Genomic DNA, 23,535 nt, shown 5'->3' on the forward strand with positions numbered 1-23,535 from the left:
TAGAAATGGTAACCACTTCAGTTTAAGGCGATTTTCCAAGGTCCAGGTAAACGGGATTGACATATTTGTTTCAAAAATTGTTCATCAAATTATACATTACTACATTAGATGTCAGTCTTTGCATTTAAACTACAGTTTTATATTTTCTTAAAATATTTTTTTATTTTAAATTTAATCGACTCGGCTTCGCCTCGAGCCTAAAACGTAGTTGTCGCACTGGAAAATACACCTACCGTACTCTAATGTAAATAACTATTATTTATTCTGCGTTCTAATTTATGAAACTCCCAATTCTTGATTAAATTGGAGTGTGTATTTAAAAAAAACAGTTTCAAACAAAAGGCAGAAAAATATTTTTTATATGTGTAAAAATGTTTTTTTTTTTAAATATCTCTAGCGCAAGAGATATTTTGTTATGTACAATAAGTATGTATGTATTAAAATGTTAAAACTGCACAACAGAAAAATAACTTCATACGAAAATTAAATATTAATTTCTGTTTTTAAATACCTAATAAATAAAATCAGTAATGAATGTGAAATTGACAATTACTGGTCCCCTTAAAACGTTTTAATTAGCAGGGGTGTCAACATTTCATTGATTAAATTATATTCTTTTATGAATATTAGAAGATATTTTCGGAGAAATTTTCAGAAGCAAAGTAACAATTATAAAAGAAAACAAATAATATTAAGGTTTAGGAGATGACCTAGACTAATATGAAAACAGTCTGCACGCTTTTCCATTAGACCCCAGCAGCCCGTGCTTTAAAATCCTTAAGGATAGCATATCCCTTGAGCCACATCAAATAAAAGCTAGAAAAAACTGGAATTGCTTTGAGCTTTGTTAGTCTTTATTCGTTTTAATTTCTTTCTACAACCGTTCGTAAATTCTACTTTTAAATTAACGGCGTTTATGCTACTAATGGTAATCCTTTATTTAAAAATAATGCAAATAATTTTTAGTATCACCTCTCACGTCGAGTCTTTTACAGTAGGAATTATTTTTTATTTTGGGAACGAAACAGGAAAAAATAGAACATACTTTGCTGTGTTTTTTTTTTGCATTTTATTAACTTAGGATGATTACATAGAGTAATGGACAAAGGAGATTTCACATATGGAATGCACGACGGCCACAACATGGAACGTATCATCCTTACACTTGATATATGTCTTTACGGTACTTGCTGTATGAGCTGTGGGCACATTGCAGAGGCTATTGCCGTTGTTCGCACACTCATATGCAGTTGTGAGTGGGTCGAATGGACAGGACAGGTATGGTGGGTTTGGTGTTGGTACGGCGCCGCGGGGTCAGGCTCTTCGGTCACTCACATCTCTTCAACTCTGTAGATGTTGGACTTACTTGCAGTACGTCACATTATCTTAAATCTGCAGAACAGAACTTACATAACATGTTAGTTGATAGACAATTTAGCAAAACAGATGACAAGTACTAGTACCACCACTGTGTTTATTAAGAGTATATTGTACTTGTAATCACAAACCGGATGCAGAAGATACATTCTACTTCAAATTTTCCCTCTCCAAATGAGTACCAGATTGGATATTACACCACTACTCCTAGGAGTATGGACATACTTATTTTTTGGTCATACTTTAGCGCAATATTATTGTGTAGTAGACTTTTTTGTTGCTTGCTGTTTCAGAGTGTGGAATTTCTAGATAATTTGTTGATGTTTGACTGTACTGCAAACAATTATTGGGTGGAGGATTCCTCGGAAGGAAAAAATGAATTCCTTTATGAAGGTGCATGTTCTTGGGGAACAAATTTTCTTAATAATAGGGCCAGGTCTTACCATCTTGATTACAGTGAAAACATTTCACGGGAGAAATATCAAATTCGCACTACATTTCCTCGAATGAAAATCTGAGAGTTTCGCGTATACGCAAAACAAGAACTTGAGTAGGTAACAGCTCTACACAGGAAATCTCTGGAGCGTCGAAACACGCGAGCACAAAGGGAACAAACAACAAATTGTGGGGTTGCGATTGTAGAAACCAGACTTCTATCGAGAGAAATACTGAATTTGGAAAATTTATTTTTTTTGTAAGATTGTTACATAATGAAATGCAATTTGTATCTTGTTTTGCTTTGCTCCAAGTAAACTCCTTCCCCAGGTCTCAAATATGGAACAGTGCGTTCGACGAATGCCTAAATTATGAATCAAACTAAAGACAATTAATTTTAAAATCAGCGTTTTAGTATTATGTAGATAATTTGTAACAACATACATAGTTTAATGTGGACGACGAGAAATGCAGTATTATTTACTTTAATACTAAAAAGACCTCATTTTGTGAGGTCTCACTTATTATTAATTTAATTAATACTGCTGTATGAAGACGGGGACCGCAGTCGGTAGCAGTGAACCAAGACCACGGTCGTGGATCTCCATTAGTTCTCAGAGAGGGGCCAGTCATTATAATTACGACTCTGGTCAAGATGAAATGACTCTATCTGGTCAGGTTATCTTTTCTTGTACAGTAGCTGTCTCGACTGGCTCCTGAACACCTGAACGATGCTTTTAGATTGGTTAGATTTTAAATTAATTGCGTCTCAATCCCTGATAGATTAGTGAGATGTCTAAATCCTTCTAAAGTGGATAAACTAGTTGAGAAGTACGAAAAGTCTTAAATTTCTGCATCTACCAGAATACATATACATATTTCTAATTTAAAATATACCTTTGTGTTATTGAAAGATAAGATAGCACAAAAAACATGAAGAATATATTTGGTCATTGTAGTGATTATAATTCAAACGCGAATTAAGTTGATATTGATTTAGAAAAAACGATTTCATATTCGTAACTTTATGTGCAAATTCTGCATTCTAGTACTAGATGAAAACAGAAGTTGTTTATTTTTGTATTTCTTGTGAAGTTGTGTTATTTGGTTAAATGTGTCACTTAAGCCGGGAGTATACATCAGTCATAATAATCTTGCAAAAGCCGATGTTTACATTGTAATTCTCTCGACTTTTGACATTTACTGCATGCTCTTTGTTGAGCTGCTTCTGGTCGATATTACAAAGGACCAAGAGATAATTAGAACCTTCAAGTCCTCTCGTGTACTCTTAAATTTCGTCGTACTTTCATATTTTAGCAGTAAAGTTTACGTTGTCGGTCCGATAAGACAATCTTCAACGTTGCTAAGTGTATTTACCTCTGTTGGCTGCGGAGAAAAGTTGATATTTTTTGCTCTCGTTTTCTTAATGAGGTCGGTTGCTCGACATTAAGGAGCATACATAATTGAATTTAGCCATTACCTTAGATTTTTCCGGGCACTTAATTTTCTTGTTAATTAGAATGCTTTTTTGAATTGAAATTGTAAAAGTAATGGCAAAGGAATTCCTAAACGAAATTAACATAACGTGTGTTAGCGAATTTAGAGGTATAATGTACAAAATTTTCAACTAAAATATTTTGACTTTTTGGCAGATGTTATGTATTCGTAATTTATAATAGTAAAACCACAAAAAACCGTAAACACGATGGAAAGAAAGATGAAACATTTTAAAGAACAAACAAATTCAAAATTATTTATCGTATTATCCAAAATATCTTTTAATATAAATGATTTTTCTTGTGATTTCTACAAAAATTAAAATTTGGAATAAATGGGTAAGGGGAAATATTTTCTGTTGTATGAGAAACGGAGCCTTGTTAAAAAAGATATGTACATTGTTAGAGAAAAAATTAAAGAAGTAAAAAAGAGACTAATTAATCACACAAAAAAAATATATAAAAATTGGGGGGCAAACAATCTTGGAAAACTTTTGCGAATTTTGCAAAATGTTATAGAGAAAACTTTCATAAAATGGCGAGTTCTTCCATTGGTTAAAATTAACACACCACTCTCAGATACACCCTGTATATTTTCTAACTTAGTCAGTCGCTTTTAAATTCAACTGTAAATTTTATATTTGGATCAAAACCTCAGTTCTTTTAATTATAATCCTTATAATTATAACAACAGTCTTCTTTTGTTCAGTATATTTTTTGTTTGTTTCTTTGTAACTGATTTAGTAAATGTTAAAAATGCAGTAGAGTATGAATCTGGTCTTGATCCCAAAACAGGTGTAAAATAAATAGGATACCTTCTGGAAAAATATTGTTCATCGCTGCATGTAAGCTACTGATGTTTAGCATTTGTATCACGATTGCATTTGAAACTTTTTTAATTAAGCCGACACGTTGTTTACCTACGTTTAGGCAACTGTTTGAAGTGAAATGGGCAAAGATAAACCGAACGAACGTGACAAAAAGTAATTGCATGCATAAAGCTAAAAAACAGAATTGGTTTTTGGACCGCGTAAAGGATTTGCCTTGTTAATTATGCATAGTGGTTAAAATAAATTATTGTTAGAGGTCAGACTGTTTCATTATATTTGGGGCTAAGCCACCAAAGTGTGTATTATATTATAGTACTCATGAATAAATACGCATCACATTTTCATTTAACAATTTTTGTAGGTATATATTTTTAGCTGAGCATGCAGGAAATTCTAACTGAATATGCTAAAATCTTAAATCAGGTCTCATGAAACAAGGATAAGGGTGCAAAGGTGTCTAAGAGAGGAGATTTAATAATTAATCTAATTTGATGCTGGGAATAAGAGAAAATGGATCGTGAATTAAATTTGCAACAAACACTAAGTAAAATTGCTCGTTACTCAATATCACGTCTAGAATTAATTTCACCCCAATTTGAAAATGTCAATTTCGAGGTCTATTGGAACGGGTCACTCATTTGAAATTTTACTTCGGTCAATTGGTTCCCGTTTGAGAGTAGTTGAGCCGTTTTATCTGCAATTAACCAAATTGAAAAAACCTCGTGCCATACGATATCCCTTCGGAATCACACACTTTCATGGTTGATTCTCCTTATTTCCGTCGTACTTTGACTCTGAAATTCTTTTTGCCCTCCTTTTGCTTCCTTCTTTTTTAATTAATTATTAAGGCTGAAAACAAGGTCGAGCGCTATTGCTGCTTTCCTTTTTTCTTCCAGTATTCACGTTGCTTTTGGTGAAATTTTTTCGTCACGCTTAAAATGATAAACCGAATTCCAGTTTCACGGCGTAAAATTCTTATGTCGGTTATTCGATAATGTGAATAAGACCCTCGAGTTATCGACGGAGATTCTTTTTAACGTGTCTTTGACTTACCCAAGAGCTATTCTGCCGTGAGAACCTGAACGTAGTTTTCAAGGAAGTAGCATAGCTAATAAACCAAAGCCTTATACTGAAAACGTGTTTATAGACAATATTATAATTTTTATTTATTCACTGCGTTATGCAGGATTTCAGCCATTTAATCCAGTCCCCACGTTCAATACATAATATACACAACTACAAATAAAGAACATTTGAATATTGTAATTACAATTTGGCGATAACGTTTATATCTTCCATCAAGAATGAAATTTTTATTTGAGCTGTTCACTGTTATTAAAAAAATACTTACTAAATTACTTCAAAATTCTTGTTTTTATCTGATCGTTCATAACTTCATAATTTCATAACTTTAAAAGAATTATTTTTAAAGCCACACTAAAATTTCTATCTGATCTTCTTAAATTGTAATTAATACATTTTCATTTAAGTTCAAATATACTTTTTATTTGCCAGATAATCAACGTTCAAATGAAAAATTGTATGCATACAAGTGAATTAAATGTGCAGCGGTAAACTGTAATTAGGTACGTATATTCTTTGAGAAAGTCAAAAGAAATTCTGCTTTGAAATTAAATTCTTTACAAATAGTTGGTATTTTCATATAGACTGCAGATGAAAAGAGCTATTTGATAACGCTTTTAGTTGACGACCATTGAATCAAGTTTATAGGAATTGTTAGCTCTCTATAGGAAGGGGCTGTTTAAAAACTGAAATGAATGTATGTATTTTTCCTTCAAAAGCTTCAAAATACAAAATTTTAAGATATTTAAGATAATGCTGCCATTGTCATTACTTTCAAAGCCATATTTAACTTTAAACTCCTTCCATCAAACACGTTTAATTAATTGATTGAAATGTAGTGCAGATTGTCATGATGCATTTAGTACCTTAAAATTCTAACGATATCCTTCATATTTTACAGTGTTTGTTGTATCGTGTGTTCATTTAAATTTCCCGTCAAAGCTGACGTTGAAGAGTCGATTGTGAATGCACCACTCGTCAGTCTGGAGGGTAAAAGCACAAATGACGCAAAAAGTGAGGTTAAATTTAAACAGCCGTGATCCGTAATCCGTGGTGCGTTCACAATCGAGTCTTCAGCGCTAACTTTGACGGGAAATTCAAATAAGCATAAAATTTACAAATCTTAAAACATTTTGAACTAGATTCTTTTCTGGCAATTATGATTGCACAGTAGATTCTGCTACTGCATTTTTAAAAGTAGTTTCAAAATTGCCCTAAATCTTTTCTTTTAGTTAATACTAGAAGAACCAGATTTCTATCTTTTTAAAATTCCTTTTGTAAAATGCCCTAAAAAATAAAACTTGCAGTCGGCGCCATAAAGACGCCCGAATCGGGGATAATCCTAGAGTCATTAATTCTCTCGCTAGTAGCGATAATTTAATTCAGACTACTTTTGCAGCTTAATATGGTGAATTGTAATGTAATTGCGCTAGTAAAAATATTATTTTGAACATTGGGAAGCTAAACATCCGTTAATGCGTTACATAAATTGATTTTAGTTGTCTGAGCTAAACACACATTTGTTCAATACAATTCTGTTAGGATAAAATAAAAGTGTCCATTTTTCTTTCTATTTTCCGGGCATAGTATTCAGAATGATTTATTATGAAATATAGGCATGTACAGTGTGCGGTAGAAATGACTAGACATGGACGGTGAACATATCAAGTTTGCACAATCTAAAAGCGAACCATTAATCGAAACAGGGACAGCCCTAGATCATTTTTTATAGACACAATGGGCCAATTGGTGTCGTGTCGTTTTATTACCAGTTTTTATTGCCGTTGTCGCGTTATATATATTTTGTCATATAGTGTACGTAACGCAGCTCTTATAATTACTTTTAGCGAATGATTTATGTTGTGAAAATTCAGTCTAATCAACATTCTTTTTCTTTTTACCGCGCCAGGTACAAAAAATTAGTACAGTTCTATTTGAATCTTGCATGCAAATTATGTTTCCGCTATTCACGGAAGAGCGCTCTGAGCAAAGAATTGTATTTCTGTAATGGACAACAAAGAAGGAACGGTAAATTTTATCAGTCTTTCAAATTGAAGTTCTTATCGGTGTCGATTAGAAAGAAAAACAATTAACGACGCGGAAAGTGAACTACATTAGATGTGATAACCTCAACCCTTCGGATCGTTATAAGATGTATTTATGGAGCAATAAAAAGAATGAACACTTTTTAGGGAATGTAATGTTAATCTTAGCCAGATAACTTATTGTTTCCGTGGGGCATTAGCCGGTCCGGTATCGAATGATTAGAGCCGAACACGTTCTTAGGTGTAATTATTGATGTTAGTGTGGGAGTTCAGAGCGTCTCAACAGTTTTAAAATGGTCAGCGTGGGATGCGGAGATGCGAAGATGCGAAAGAACAGTTGCATTTTTACGTTTTACACCACGAAAAAATAAACTTTGAAACAAAAAGAATTCTGCAGCGTTGCCCATATCACCAACGACATGCACATAGTTCTATGAAATTATACACAAAACACATCACAAACCCAATTTTCCAGTTGTCATTTGCAACTTCCAATAACATATTTCATTACAAAATACAATTTAAGTTCCCCTAACAAACATTTATTTTGCAGACTTTCATCTTTGAGAAAGTTACACTTCGTTAAACAGGCGTAATAAAATAACTACAAATAAAGGTTCGTTGTTATTTTCGTTCTGATAACAATTTTGTCACATCATAATAATTTCGATGAGATCAAGAGTTATTAATGTCGCTCCCCTATGTCATTAAAGAAATTAAAAAGAGCAGTCTGAAATGTAATGTGATTCAGGGTGAGGTACTCCGTAGTTGCTATTGCAGACAGTGGAAACAAAATTGTAAATTTATCTATACCTAATAACTGGAATAATTGAAAAAAAAATTACCAAACACAACCTTGTTTGTTGAAGTTTAGGCAAAACCTGTTTGTATCGTCGCTGATATTTCGATTCAAGCTGACCGCACGTTTTCAGAAATTTTGGTATCCGTAGAAGACATTTATCTCGTTTCTTATCAACCACATGGTATAATAATTTAAAAGAATGTTAATCATGAAAATAAGTAAATCTTCAGGACATTACGGTAAAAAGCCTGAAGCGTTTCTGAAAAAACTCCGTGTTCAATTTGTATGTATGAGATATTTCATGATATATTATTTCAGTCATAAATAAAAAACAATCTAACAAGTCTTCCCGTTTTCAAACAGTTATTTACATTAGAGTACGGTAGGTATATTTTCCAGCACTCAAACTAGGTTTCAGGCTCGAGGCGAAGCCGAGGAAAATACCTAGTGCAATATTCGATAATTGCACTTCTCAACTAGTCTTAACAACACTTGATATGAATCGCTGTCAGAGCATGATCATTCGTGAACAACAGTTTCGCCATCTCCGTTGGGATAATACGTAATGACCCACCCTCGTATATCTCTACTAATAGAGACATTAAAAAACACCATGTTTTTAACCCATCTGTACATGTTTCAATGTACACATGTAGTATACGTTGTATATACAAAATTTGTGTGTACAACCACTTATTAAATACTTACAAAGTAAGAGGTCTGTCCTCAATAGATCACTTAAGTCAAGTGGCATTGTGTATTAATTCGACACCATGGTTAGCTATCTTCATCGCAACACTCGGCTAAAATGAACACTTGGCGGATTCACTTTATAAGCTATTCGCTTATTGTACAACAAATTCCAAAGATAATGGAACCTTTTGTAATATTATCATTTAGGATAAGAGTATTGTTAGGTTCTTGTATCAATGACAGTAAACAATCTTAGGGTAAGTCATTCACAATGTAATTGCACTCTTGTTAGGGTTATCAATTTATTTGATGAGTTTTACTTGTTGGCAAAATTTTTTATTAAGCTAATTGTTTGCTTGTAGAAATAAATTTATATTAGAGTACAAGTGCTACTAAGAAGAATTGGAATTTGTTGGTATTCATTATTTTCGATTTTCTTATCTTAGAACTTTGTCTTGCTTTTATGCATTTAATTACACCATGTAAACAGGATATTTTGTTAACTTACACTAATAATAATAAAATAAAATGAAAGACCGTAAAGAAAAAGTGAGTTTATAAAACACTCAAATCACTTAAGTGTAACAATAAGAAGAACACGGACAGAGAAATCGTGACCTGCGAGGTGTGCAGAAGATGTGTATTAGCTGGTCTATCTTTGGATATTGTCTGGTTCCTTTGAATATGTTGCGTGTCAGGCAGACAGGTTACGCTTTCTCCAAAATCATATTTCCCCAAGCTTTGATGAAATATAATGTATGTTTACCGATTAGACTAATTCCATTGGCTTTTTTAAGGCAATATAAAACAAATTTAACATTTTTTTTTGTATTGTCATGACGCAAAACAACTTTTTAATTTATTTGAGAAAACTGGTATATATTAGTAGAAATTTATGTTTAACGTTTAATGTAACAAATATAAAATATTCTATAATGAGGGCCATAAATTATACTAATTATACTACGGTCTTTTTAGTTTGGTCATAACTGGCATGAGAAATAATAATTCTAATTTAAGAATGAATGAAAAAAAACCGAATGCTGTGGTTTTGGCATCGTGTTAACAAATCGCTCGGAGCTCATCTCGCGTTATTGCAGAAAATTTCGTTACATTGTAATTAAATATCGCCCGTCGAAGTTTGCGGCATATGTTGTACTTGTATGGTAATTGTAACCTATATCTTGGGGCCAAGATTGCTGCAGATGTTTGAGACTTAATTATTCTCTCAGCAACTTACACTTCATAAAAAATGTTTTCGAAATTTTTATGTCTCTTACATGAGAACAATAGCTTGTAAATAAGGATTATCGTCTAAAAAGGACGATTATCGTAAAGTGATATAATTACATCGTAAGTATATACCAAAGTACTATTCTCTTGTCCGCATCTAAGGCGGTTGTATATTGTGCTCTTTGGGATATAATATCCAGACCTAGAACGGATAACCATGTTTAATGCTTACCTTACTCGAACCAAGTGAGCTCAACTATTAAACTACAACAATACCTCTATTGTTACATTGTTTAACTAACAAACTTGTACAGCTAGTCTCCAACGTACGCATGTGTACAATTGCATATATACATGAAACTCTGCACACTTGCGAAAACCTTGTTGCATGCTATAGAAATTATCTCTGGAATGAACGGATTGATACGTAATGAATCTACCTAGTTAAACTTCTCCCCTACAAATTTTGCTAGAACATTACTTTAATATTTTTTCTTAACTAAGAAAAAACTAATATAAAAAATTTTAATTAACCTTTTTCACAGGAATAACGTTCTAAATATATTTTCACGAGTATTAATTTAAGAACAGGTAAACTTATTTTGTTTTATAAAGTAGGTATAGATATTTAATTCAGTATAACTGCAAAATCTTTTTCTGGGCCATTTTGGTAAATCATCGCAATTCTAAAAGCGAATAACGCGTACTTTGTCTTTTAATCTGGGAAACATTAGAAAATCATAGAAGGGAAGATCAGAATTGCAAGGAATTTTACTCCGATTTGTAAAAAGCGCTTTGGGTAGTATCGACTGTTCATTTAAATTTCTCCTCAAAGTTGGCGCTGACGATTGCGAACGCACTACGGATTACGGATCACGAATCAGCTGTATAAATTTAACCTCACTTTTTGCGTTGTTTGTGTTTTTACTCTGCAGACTGACGAGTGCTCACAATCGAGTCTTCAACGCTAACTTCGAGGAGAAATTTAAATAAACACCCGATATAAGACATTAAGACGCGATGATTCTGTAATGCACTGCAGGATTTGAAAAAAACGTATAGAACACTTTAAACTCTGTTTTTCTTTTAAATTTAAGTTCAAACGCAAATATTCAAATTAAGTAATAACAAAAACTCCCATGTAAGGGGACAGCCGATAGTAGTCGTATCAATTCCCAGTTATGCTAAAATTGTCTGGATTATCATTTCCAAACATTCTTCATTAATTCCACAAATTGTTTTGCTCCATGTAAATCGCGACTAAGTGAAGCTCTCAAACTTCAGTGCATTGTCTGAGTTCGCCAAAAGCAGAACGAAGGGTATGCATTGTTTCCAAGTGTAAGAAGTTTTAAAATTATAATTCCTGGCTTTTTGAAAATATAAAGAAAATTAACTGTTGTCGTTATTGCTGTCAAATTATCTAAGCACAAGAGAGAGGCATTCTGTGTACAATTTTTTCAATTGTACAGATGCAAGATGTAATTGTCACTGAAATCTATTTGCAAATTATTCAGCACCGTACGTTATTTTGTACATTCCTCAATTTTCTGAAATTGGTAGCAATTTATTTACAAAATATAATTTTGGACATTTAGGATGTCAAAAGCGGAAAATTCTCTTTGTATAAATGACTACAGCTCTTTTCAAGAACGCTTATGTTGTTTTCCTGTTAATTTTTTACGACACTATTCTGGAATGTATCAAACAAAACTTTTTTGTAATAAAAACCAGCATCATGTATGTTTAATCTCCAATGCTCAAGGGCTTAAAGCAGGCTTTAAAGTTCATTTGATCTTTTATAGAAGGGTTTTGTTTACATCATTCAATTGAACAAAAGAGTACAAACAAAAGTCCAGTGCAGTGTCCATTATGTCAAAGCTATGTTGATCTAATATACTAAAAACAAGCGCTGCAGGGTTGAAACGTTAACAGGCGTATCTCTTTGAGCATTCTTTTAACTATTTAATTAAATAATTTAATACGAGTACATGACTGCAGAGTGCAGACTGTCTGGGATATTTTCTATGAAAATATTAAAAATGAATACGAGTACATTTCAAACTGGTGGAGTGGATTCACTGAGTAATTTTAATACAGATTTTTGCGATATCATTGGATCATAAAAACTTTAATCTATCAAACACAATGCAATCGCCAAGATATTACTACTTGTTGTGTAAAAGTAAATTTTAGTTTCAGTGTTTGTAAATTTTGTATCTCGAAATCTTCTCTGGCAAAATGACCAAATGTTGATAATCCAGGTATCGTACTCTTTATTTGTTATATGTATTATTATTTTTAATGAGAAAATTCTAATGAACACAACAATTTTTATTCTTACTAGAAGATTTGTTAGAAAGGACATGATATAGAGTTTATTTGAAAACAATCATTCAGTGTAATCTGAAACTAAATAATCTCCTAAACTTTGTTTAATCAAGTTGTCTTTCCTAATCAGTTTTAATTCAATTGCATAGATTAGGTAACCTGTGCAGAACTGAGCATTATAATTGATGTGGATATACAAGGTGTATCTGAAATACGTGTGTTAACTTTAACCGGTGGAAGAACTCGCCAATTTATGAAACTTTTCTCTATAACATTGTGCAAAATTCGCAAAAGTTTTCCATGATTTTTTGCCCCCCAATTTTTACCAAGCGAGTCGTTGTGTGTGATCACTGGTCTCTATTTTTTTCGTAACCATCAGAATTTTTATTTTCATTATTTACTTTAATTTAAATAGCGATCCGTGATCCGTACTCGGTGGTGCGTTCACAATCGACTCTTCAACGCCAACTTTGAAGAGAAATTTAAATGAAAACCGATATTTGTCGGTAGCTTTAATTCTGTAGGACAGTTTATCCTTCGCGAATAAGACAGCGCCTGATCGAACAGAGCGAGAAAAAATATTTTTTATTACAGCACAAGTACATCGTTGTTAAAATAAAACACGTACTATCCGTATCGGTGAATATATAATTCATGTGTTACATGATCCCTTTTCAACGATTTTATTTGGCTGAAATACGGTAGTAAGTGGATATAACAGCGATAATATACTATAAAGCAAAAAAATATATCACTGTTTTTGGGTCCGATAGCGACATTTGTCAAATTGGACAGCTAAAAATGTTTCTTTAAATTGCTGGATTATAAGCTTAAAAAAGGTGTAACTAATCGTTAGGGAAATGTGGTTGATGTAAGGAACCAATGAGGACGCCGATCTCAAAAAATACCTTATCAAAACACAAAGCCAGTGGCGTTGGTTTATGGATTTAAGTGTTCCTCATTCATTATATTCCCTCATTAAATGTTAAAACTTTACCTACCTATTGTATTTCTGCATTAAATGAGTTATTATTTAATTTCACGTCTTTAAATCATTATGTAAACTGTAACTTTGCACTTATAGATTGATACATATTTTATATTCGATATACTTAACACTTGCCAATGAATATGGTGTTTTTATAATTTACGGAGTGCTTGGTTATTTGATATATGTATTACTCTCCAAGTAGGCGTTAGTAATGTTGATATTTATTGATTAGTTGTGCATTTTTATTTACATTTATTCTCTTTATCAGAATTCATTCTAAGTATACGTTACACGGTTCAAAGTATCAGTGAACGAACCTTACTTGCGTTCCTGTACTTTCCATAAGTTTAAACCTTATGTATTTTTCGATGGTGGATTCTCCTGTGTCGACAGTCGTTCTTCACCTTATTTTATTATATTAGAATTACTTACCCATGGAACATTGATTATTATACCTACATTACTGCTTATAATATTTACATCTGTAGCTGCATAACCTTTTTTGCTTAATTGTTACGTTGATAGACACAATAAAATGTAATATAAAGTACATATATTAAAAATATTAACAACACAGAGAGAGAGAGCAAAAAAATGGAAAATAAACTCAAAAAAGTTTGCAGTGACGCTCTCAATGGAAACATTGCCAAAGATTGAATGTGTAATCTCTTTTTTAAAATAAAATCTTTTGTGGAGACGCTTAAATTTACAATCTTGCTGAAATGTAAATGGCATTTTGTTTTGTTCTTTTGTTTCGTAAAGTTTGCCAAATATATTTTGATGTTTATGTTTGTTGCAGCTTCATTCTTCTTGTTTTATTGACGCAGTAACGAGGGTCCTAGGTATGTATAACACATATTTTGTCATAACTGACGATGGTAAATTACGACGCGTACAATAATAATTATTATGGAGATAACATTTTGAAAATAAAATAGGTAATACGTTAATGTGGCTTTACATTTTTATGTAAAGACCTATTATAACCCATGTAGGTATGTCAAAATATATGTATTTACACCATTATGAATTATTTCGGGATTTATTTGTTTAATTATGACTTTTCAAGGAGTTTAGTGTGTAAAATATGCATTAATAGTTTTACTTTTAAAGTAAGTAAATTTAATTTTTCTATTTCATTTCTATTATCAAATGCTTAGATAACTTCTTATTTTTGTTCTTAATTGACGGTACACGAAATTCCTCTTCCGGTGACGAAACATTTCTTCTAAAAAATGGTAATCTTATCGTCTCTCGATAGACCTCGAACATTTGAAACTTTTCACACTTAAGTGATTTTTTGAGTTGCCCAGTCAGATTATGCAGATTATTTCAGAATCGTGGGATTAACGACAGAATGTGACAGTCGACAACCATCACCTGCTTTAGAGAAATTTTGATCAAATTAAGATTGATTGCTTTTCTGACGCGATCCTTCGTTAAACCGATAAAGCTTGGGGTTTGTGTCATTGATTATAATAATTATCATTATAATCTTCTATATTAACTATTAACCGGCTTATATGTTATCGATATTTTGGAGTTATTGGGCTGTTACACTTTTAAGGAGTTAATAGATTTTAAACAAACTGACATTTTGCGCAACGCATACATATCCAGATAATGTATGAAGTTTCGTCCAGACCCGGGCAAAGGTAGTTATCCATCATTCAGTTTAAAATGAAATATTAAAAAGTTAGCAGCAGCCGTCGGGATGGAGGGTTTTCGGGAGCTTAGGGAAATTTTCTCTTAATAGACGTTTTCAGTAATTTAAAATGATTTGTTTCGGAATATTAACCACCATTAAGGCATGATCATTTTACTTAATTTTAAATTCAATAAAAATCGGTAACTCATCGAATTTGTTGTCATTTGATAAATTAGGGAAGCCTCCTGTTAAATTATCAAATAAAAAAAATAAGCTACTGTATTAAATATAATAAGAAGAAAATAAGTACCTAGTTAACAACACCCGTAATCTTTCCATACTTACTTTACTTCCGAATAACATACATACATATAAATGCAGCCATAGATAATTAAAAACAAGTTTTTTAGGTACGCTTAATGAAAACGGTAATTTTACGTACTCACAACCGGACGAAAAGTAACTCTTTTTCGGATGCTGACCGTGGCGCTGTCTGTTGTTTCTGTTAAGTAAGTTAGCAACGAAACCGACAAAACCGATAATTGTCCTGTTACCATAAATTATGTAAATAAGTATGTACATAATTGTATTGCAAATAGTAAATTTCTAGTCTTTTGCCTTTTGCTTTGTAGTTGGTGCAATCGCCTAAAAAATTTAATGTGCACCTTTGCCAAAAAGTGCCTTTTGTCCTCGCCTGTTTTCAAGCCTCGGCTGCGCCTTGGCCAGAAAGCTCAGACTCTAGACACTTTTTGGACTTGGTAGACAAATAATTATTAATTAATCTCGATTTCTTTTTTAAACCTCATCTGCCGGCAAAATCACCACCCTCGTTCAGGCCATTTACATTAACATTTTCATGTTTTAATCAAACATATTTGCCAACCACAAAGCTCTGATATATTACAACTTAATTTAATCAAAATGGGTATTGAATTTCATTTGATATGTAGGTACGACCAGATAAAACCGTAAACGAATATTATTGTGTTAAAGCTTGTAATTTGATTTTTTTTACCGATAATCCAATTACCATCGAACTTTTGTACATGTTTCTCCCCGATTTCCAGGGGTGTGCATATTAATTTAATCACAATTGTTGGAGCGTTGCCGCATTTTGTACATAAAATAGCAGGGATGACAAAAAATTAAAATGTTTTGTGTAGTGTAGCGGTATCGTGGTTGTTTTTAGGGATTTTAGAAATAGGTTCAATTTTCGCGGCTCCTTCTTGGTTTGATTTATAGAACAAAAAGTTATCAGCTCCGTTATATATTACAGCCGCTGTATTATGTATATTAGTTCCAGTCCAGGAATTTATGACATTTAAATTCATATCTTGCAAAAAATTAAAGAGTATTTATAGGTAATACATTATTTAATAGGCGACATTCATCGAATGCGCAATGAGGTTTGTATTCAGCAAATCGTCTTTCCATTGTCCCAGAAAACCACAATACTGCAGTCGTTCCAGTTTTTAACTATTTAAGCATTTCCAATAATTTTGGATACGGTTAAAAAATGAAATTAAACCAGGTTTTTTTAAAGTTTTTGTTGTGAGAAAATTTAAAATGCGTTGTGCAGGTATATTTTACCTACATACTTAGTATCACGGGTGCATGTAGGTATACGAAACACTATCGATTTTATTAACGTTACTATAAACAACACATTGTTTTGGTTTGTGGCTACATGTGCAATAGTAATAATGATAAGTGCACTTTAATCCTCCATTAAATAATGCCTCAACTTTGAGAACAGATTACACGGCGGCCATTTCATTAGCTCATGATTAAACAAAATTTAAAAGCATTGCCCGAAAACCTACATGTGAATATTGAAAAAGCCTTTGATGTTACTCATGGAAGATTAATCCGATTAAGCTTGTGTCGATTTCTAGATCGTTTCACAAATTCGTTATAAAACTGTTAAAACAACATCCAATGTGAAGAGATAAGTGGTGTATGTCCCTACGCTTATCTTAACTTCTGAACATCAATTAACATTATTTTCTCAGTGTTAAATAAAAGATTATTTGATTTGACTTGTTCATATGGACTTATTGGTGAATTAGTACCACCTCTGCATAGGTAAACTTCCAAAAGAGGGAGATAATACGAAGTAAAGTAGTGACTGTGTGAATGTGAGATAGAAGCATCACGAAAATATTCAAATGATAGTAATGATGGCTTCTTTCGTAATTTGTTCCAGTATTCGAACAATGGTGATACATTAATATTCATGTGTTTTGATAGTTAAAAATCTAAGAATCTAGGCTCCGCCTATTTGTGGGCCCAACAGGAACTGTCGTTGGCCCCACTCGGAGCCCCAGGGGAGTCGATGGGAAACTTCGGTGGTTTTAACGGTCATTTCCTTGCCACCTTGCATAATTAGGCACCGACAGGAATCCATCTTTGTCTTGAATATTTTAATGCTTTAGAATTCACCGCTTCTTTACGGACAAATTAAAAGTCATTAATGTAAATTGTTTTTGGTTAAACGCAACCATTCTCACAGCTACGAAATTTTCTTCATCGTTTTTACACCAAAAATAATTATCTAAATCCTTTTCTGTAAATGTTGGGCCCGCTGTTATTGGTGATGTTTAGAACACCTTGAGAAGAGAAATTTGATAATTTCAGTTTAGATATCATTTATTATGAACCAAATGTTGAATAATTTAGAAACACCTTTTCTTATAATAAAGTATTTATATGCTAAAACTTATTTTGCTACATCGTTTTCAAAAGTTGTTCTAGTGGAGAATGTGCTTTCATCATATAATTAATCATTTGATGTTTCAGTTTTCAACAAAATTATAGCATTGTATAACTGTCATTTTTGAAGGAAAAAAAACTATTTTTTATGGTTACTTCTTGACGAAATAATTATATACCATCATTAGTTTTAAATTACCTTTCATGTTGATTAATGAAATGTGATGTGACATTAGTGCACGTTTCTATTTTTTGGGCGAAATTCCGAAGAAATTCATTTATTAAGTATAAAGTTAACAACTGGCAGGTGTAATTTCTAACTTTACTTAGCGGATCGGTTTTTATTACATTGTAAACGTTGCAGGATTGAGTTACCTTGGAACGAGATGTTAACTGGGAAGTTTATTGTGTGATTAGATTTTCAGTCGAATCTATTAATTGTGTGATATCTAAAAAACGTCTTCTGTTTGTGTCATATTTGTATTAATTTTTTCGAATAATTAAATTTCGATTATCCTTTTAACAAATCAACACTTGTTAAATTTATCTGTTTAGAACCACAACATGGATCAGTCCCAATTTAAGGAACGGAATACAAAGTAGTTTCTCCAAAAGTTTATTTAGTGGTCTAATAGCGTGTTCAACTGTCATTTTGTGAAGCAACTTTGATACCCGCAGGCTTTTACCTTTGAAAACACTCCTACACCGCATTACAGTTCAGCATAATCATTATACAGGGATACACTAATAACCAAAGTTTACTTCATGCAACACAAGTAAATTATTTTAGAAGCATTTAACGGATCCCAAATCTTTGGGTTGGATTGATATTAATCAAGAAAAACGTCACTCCTTGATATGTACAAATGTATAATTTGTTTGCTTAATTTGTGCCAAAGTTTTTCCGTTCTCTGTTAAAATTAATTGTCTTTGTAAACTCTCATTCCAACCAATCGATACTTTTTCCGAGCGAGTTTATGTCTAAAATTAGGACGAAACGTTTTGCACCCGTGGAGGTCGTTGATGGCTCTCCCTGAGCGGTCATTGAGGAGTATTGCCCTTAAAAATGGCACCCGGAACATACGGTAATAGCTTGCGAAATTGCTAAAAGTCTAGCGAGCACCTTGCGCCATTCTAATAAATGAATGAATTTACGTCCAATTACAACCATAAATTTTTTACAACCTTGTAGAAAATTCCAGCTTGTTATCAGTGTTATCGATTCTGATGCTACTTAATGCGGTTTCCTTTTAGATAATTGCAGGAAAGTTATTGGCGTTGAGTAAATTTTGTTACCGTTTTATGCAGATATCGTCTAATAAAACTGAGAAAATTCCTTTTAATACGCAGTTTTAAGGATCGACTTACGAGCTACACAAATCTATTATAACGTTTCTTTGTTGTGGATTCGTTTGAGGATAATTTTTCTTCCTGTACTCAGACAATACGGTATGTCACTGTCATACGCAACGGAGGAAAAAGACCACTGCCACTGCTATTACATAACCGGGGAAAACCGTCAAGTTTTCCCTTGAAGCGATTTAATATTTTATATCTTACGTTCACGTCATTACGAATTTCTCTTATACCATTCGTTTTCTTAAGTGTATTAATAATTTATGAAAATGTACGCCACCACCGATATTATAAAACATTTCAGCAATAATGGCCATCAATCGATAAGTCAGAAGCTTTTGCTGTTTAAATTAAAGCGAACTCATTTGGCGTGATTGTTTTAATCGTTCGTTATCGCATGTCAAGTATTTAATATGTTATGGAAATTACTATAAATGTATTTATTCTTGGTCTAGGGGCCGGTTGCACCAACGGCAGTTAACGTTAACTGTAGGTTAAAATGCTTCGTTACTTTAGTTACCTATTGTTATAAACAATGTTTTCGTATATTTTAATCTCTAGTTAAATTTAACTCACGTTGGTGCAACCGGCCCTAACCCACATAGTTTTTAATAGTTGATTCATTAACATCTGGTGCAGAACTCTTGTATATCAGTAGTGAAGTAGCAAATACCACCAGTGCAAGTGAAGTTGCTTTTATAAATTGTATTACTTGCTTGAATATTGAAAATGTAATTTGTAGAAAAACCAGGTAGTTTCTGGGTGCGATATTCCACTTGAAATAGCCAAATTTCCCGTTGACTTAAATTTGATAAAATATATTCCTCGGCATAACTCGATAAATTACTTTTTGAGACATGCAAGTTTCATTGTAATCGAAGCATAGTAGAGAATAGCAACTTCTTCTACGAGTTAATATTAAAGATTGAGATATGTATGCCAGCGTTACTGCTCGGAAGAAGTCGTTTGCCATGCCGGGATTTCTAGTAATTCCAAAATGGTCTTTTTTAACTTATGTCGCTGTTACAGCCGCCGAGCGATATTTTACTCCACCAAAGATTATTATCACCTATTAGTAGTATTAATTTTTTTATTTCAGGCCAAGGCAGGTACATACTTCATTTGTGGTGATGTACTCGCAATTTTGATAAATAAAGCGAAAATGTAATTTACAATGTATAACTGTAGATGTTCACTCTTACAGTATGTACTTTCAAATATTGAAAATCTTATATCAATAAGAAATTTTTACTCATATAAAGGGAGAAACTGAACAATATATTGCTCCAGAATGGTCGCAACATATTGTGAAATTGAATTGTCAGCAAGATGTATTGCTTATGAATTCTGTTTGTAAGGGTAAACGGTCAAGGCATATAAAAATATATGTATATTAAACATAAAATCATATACAAAGTATCCATAAAACATTTAAACATAATAATAATTAGTTATTGAAAATGAAACATATCTTAAAAGTGTAGATTCTGCATTTTTGTACCTAGTAAAATACGGAAAATTTGTTATTAAAAAAATAATAGGTTTACTAGGTAACACTGTGACAAATGAATTACATACCTGTCTGATAAATCGCGGCGTAATACAAAACTTTTTCATAACATTTGAAAAACTATTAAATTTTCTGTTTTTTTCTTGCAGATGGTTGTATCTGTTCTGAATGAATGGATTACTATTTGTTTTAAGTTTGTTTTATTCATATGACACAATATAAGGACTGACAGTTTTCATTCATCAAATGAAATTTTGACTGAAATCAGTTGACTTGTTATCGAGATATGACAACAGTGAGAGCAAATTTTGAAAATATTTAAAACTAAACATCAAATTGTTATTAAATTTTTGACAAAAAGAGAACATCAAAATTATCTTTCTTCCTATTCCGTCATGAAAGAATAAAAAAATCAAACAATTTGGTTTGTGAAATGAATCTATTGAAAAGTTGAAAACTCCACCAAGAAAACCAAATGAAAGTCGTTACGGAGGCAACGGTAAAAATAAAGTCACGAAAAAAGCATTAGAAGAGAGATAGCTGAAAATGAAAAAAATGCTATCAATATCTGTTCAAAAACAACAGTGTTGTGATTTTCACAAAAAGTCAGGTTGTTTATGAAAATTCCTTCGGCAGTTCAGGAAGAAAAATTAGGTAGTAGGACGTTAAAAAAAGACTTCTGTCAATTTCTGAAAACTCAAGGAGATACGAGTAGGTACATGAGTCAATCCATGGAGATGCCGCTGTAGTTTTTTACCTTGTAAGCTTGTGTCAGACCAATAAAATGACATCCAAGCCTACAATATCCTAAGAAACTACAGGTGATACTGGCATTTTAAAATTATTTTTCTATTTTTAAAACTAAGCCACCGTCACCGAAGATTGTTACTTTTTTCAGTTGGCAAAAAGGAAAACATGGCAAATGTTTCAAAGGATGTGTTTCAGGAAAATTCGTTGATTTTTGCTAATTCAAAAATAGGGAGCTGAATCGCTTTACTTAAAAGTATAGTACAACATGAAGAGAGGAATAATGTACTCTGCAAGAACAGAAGTTACATATGTATATGGAAAAAAAGTCTTTTTATACGTTCTCTAATAAATAATATCGATAATTTAATTCTAGTTTAATAATTGCAATGTTCTTGGTATTTCGTTTCAAGAACGTGTTTAGCAATAAGTTACTCTCATTATTTTACATACATTCCACCGAATTAACTCAATTATTTTTCATACAAAAAGAGAAGATAAAAATTGTTGATGTATTGATCGTCGTCACATTGTTGCAGTTATAGCAGCAATGAGGCCTTATTTTTCTAATAAAGTTTTAAGAACCTGTGATTTGTATCTCATGTAGTGCTAGAAGGATTTCCTTTATTGTAGGCAGAACAATATGTTTAAAGAGGGATCACAACCTATGGTAAATTCGAATTGAATTAGTTGGAAACTGGGCTTTATTTCAATAATTAAAATAGTGATACTCGTTTTGGTCAAGCAGAAACATTCATTTATACCCTTTACGCATTGTATCTGGATTCTTCTTCTTATAATAATTACAATAAAAATAGGAATTAATTTTTTATATGTTCTGATAACACTCAATAACGTAGTGGTCATCATTCGCATTTGTTAGCTTTAGTTATGGCTGGCATTTAATTTTGATTTCTCTTGCATGCCGTTTGTGGTCGCAAAATCGTCCTCACAAAATGACATGTGATAAATCAATTAGTGTATCCCTCCGATGATGTGTCGCTTTCCATTTATTTCATTTCAATTGTTACCATCATTATGATTGTGATTCGTGTCAAAATAAAAATTACGCAGTATGTATTTACCAAAAAATTGTTGCTCACAGATTGATTAAAACCATATTATATTTAGCAAATCGTTGATTTAAGTATTACTTTTTATAAATTTAGGGAACTAGAAACCATTGGAAATTGTAGTTTTGGTTGCATAAATAACGAAATTTTCATCGGAAGTCTCTCGTGAGTTCGTGACTAACCCTGTATAAAATGCATATTGCTTAGTTGTCGTAGGTGTTTATGTTTTAAGATGATTTAGTAAGTAGTACATATTTAGCTACATGGGAAGTTTAATTTTGGCAAGTTAGTGTATTCCAAAACATTTTTCGGTTTGGCAGAATGCAATAAAAATTCCATTTGGATTAATGTCCTTGATAAACCCGAGAAGCCAGTATCCACCTCAATAAGTGAGTGAGCAGGAGTGCTCATGTAGTGCGCTTCCTTTTTGAAGTAACATTAACGATCATCTATTTCTTCCTGACGATTAAAATTAATATCAAAATTACGTGTTGATCAACATGAGATTCGCCGAACTGCGTTCGCGTAACGGCTCCCTAGAGACACGTCGGCATCTCCTCCACTTGATTAGAATTCATATGCCGCAAAGTAGAGAAGTTGTGGAACGATCATTGAAACTCACTAGTTTTAATAATACCTTTATGTTACCAACAATCTCACCCGAACTTCCAATCTTGTGAAGGTTGGCTGTCATGCTAACAAATAGGGGTTAAATGTGCAAGTAGTTCGAAAGTCCAGTTGAGTAAGGGATCGGACATATTCTCTTCTAATCAAAAGTTCTTAACGCTTGAAAACTTTTGTAATTTCAAGTATGCGAAAAGGGAGCCATTAACCGAACCAAAATCAGGTTGCAGCTTACAAGATCAATTTAACACGATGTTTAAGCTAGATTAAATAAAAAGCTAAAATACGATAACTGTTTGAGTGTAAATGATATCCGAACAAAATTGGATAAATTTTATCCTACAAAGAAGTGGTAACAATATGATGATTATAATGCGGAGGAATGGATAAACATATATCACGTGTGTTATATTTGTTGCTGGGTAACTATTCATTCCCCAAATGTTATCATTTACATTCAAAGAAAAAAATTGCCATCTTCCGTATTTTTTGGTCACGTAATTTCTTTCAAATTTGTATAAGACAAAATTTACTTTTTGTACTCATATCCTT

General features: G+C 32.4%; 2 protein-coding genes across 3 annotated transcripts in view; one reads left to right on the forward strand and one right to left on the reverse strand.

The window, feature by feature from the left end:
* The window catches only part of TyrRS (Tyrosyl-tRNA synthetase), a 199,795-nt gene that overhangs the window by 115,430 nt on the left and 60,830 nt on the right, over positions 1-23,535 (reverse strand). The gene's annotated exons all lie outside the window — the stretch shown is intronic.
* Positions 1-23,535, forward strand: part of olf413 (DBH like monooxygenase olf413) — an 83,224-nt gene that overhangs the window by 2,183 nt on the left and 57,506 nt on the right. The window contains exon 2 of one of the 2 annotated variants that reach the window (XM_069047034.1): positions 14,113-14,155. The exons of the other annotated variant lie outside the window; for it this stretch is intronic. The gene's annotated coding sequence lies outside the window, so the exon portion shown is untranslated. The remainder of the gene's footprint in view (positions 1-14,112; positions 14,156-23,535) is intronic. 2 annotated transcript variants of the gene reach the window in all.

This window comes from Tenebrio molitor, chromosome 5 (genome assembly GCF_963966145.1).
Source record: "Tenebrio molitor chromosome 5, icTenMoli1.1, whole genome shotgun sequence".
In the NCBI taxonomy this organism is placed as follows: Eukaryota; Metazoa; Arthropoda; class Insecta; order Coleoptera; family Tenebrionidae; genus Tenebrio; species Tenebrio molitor.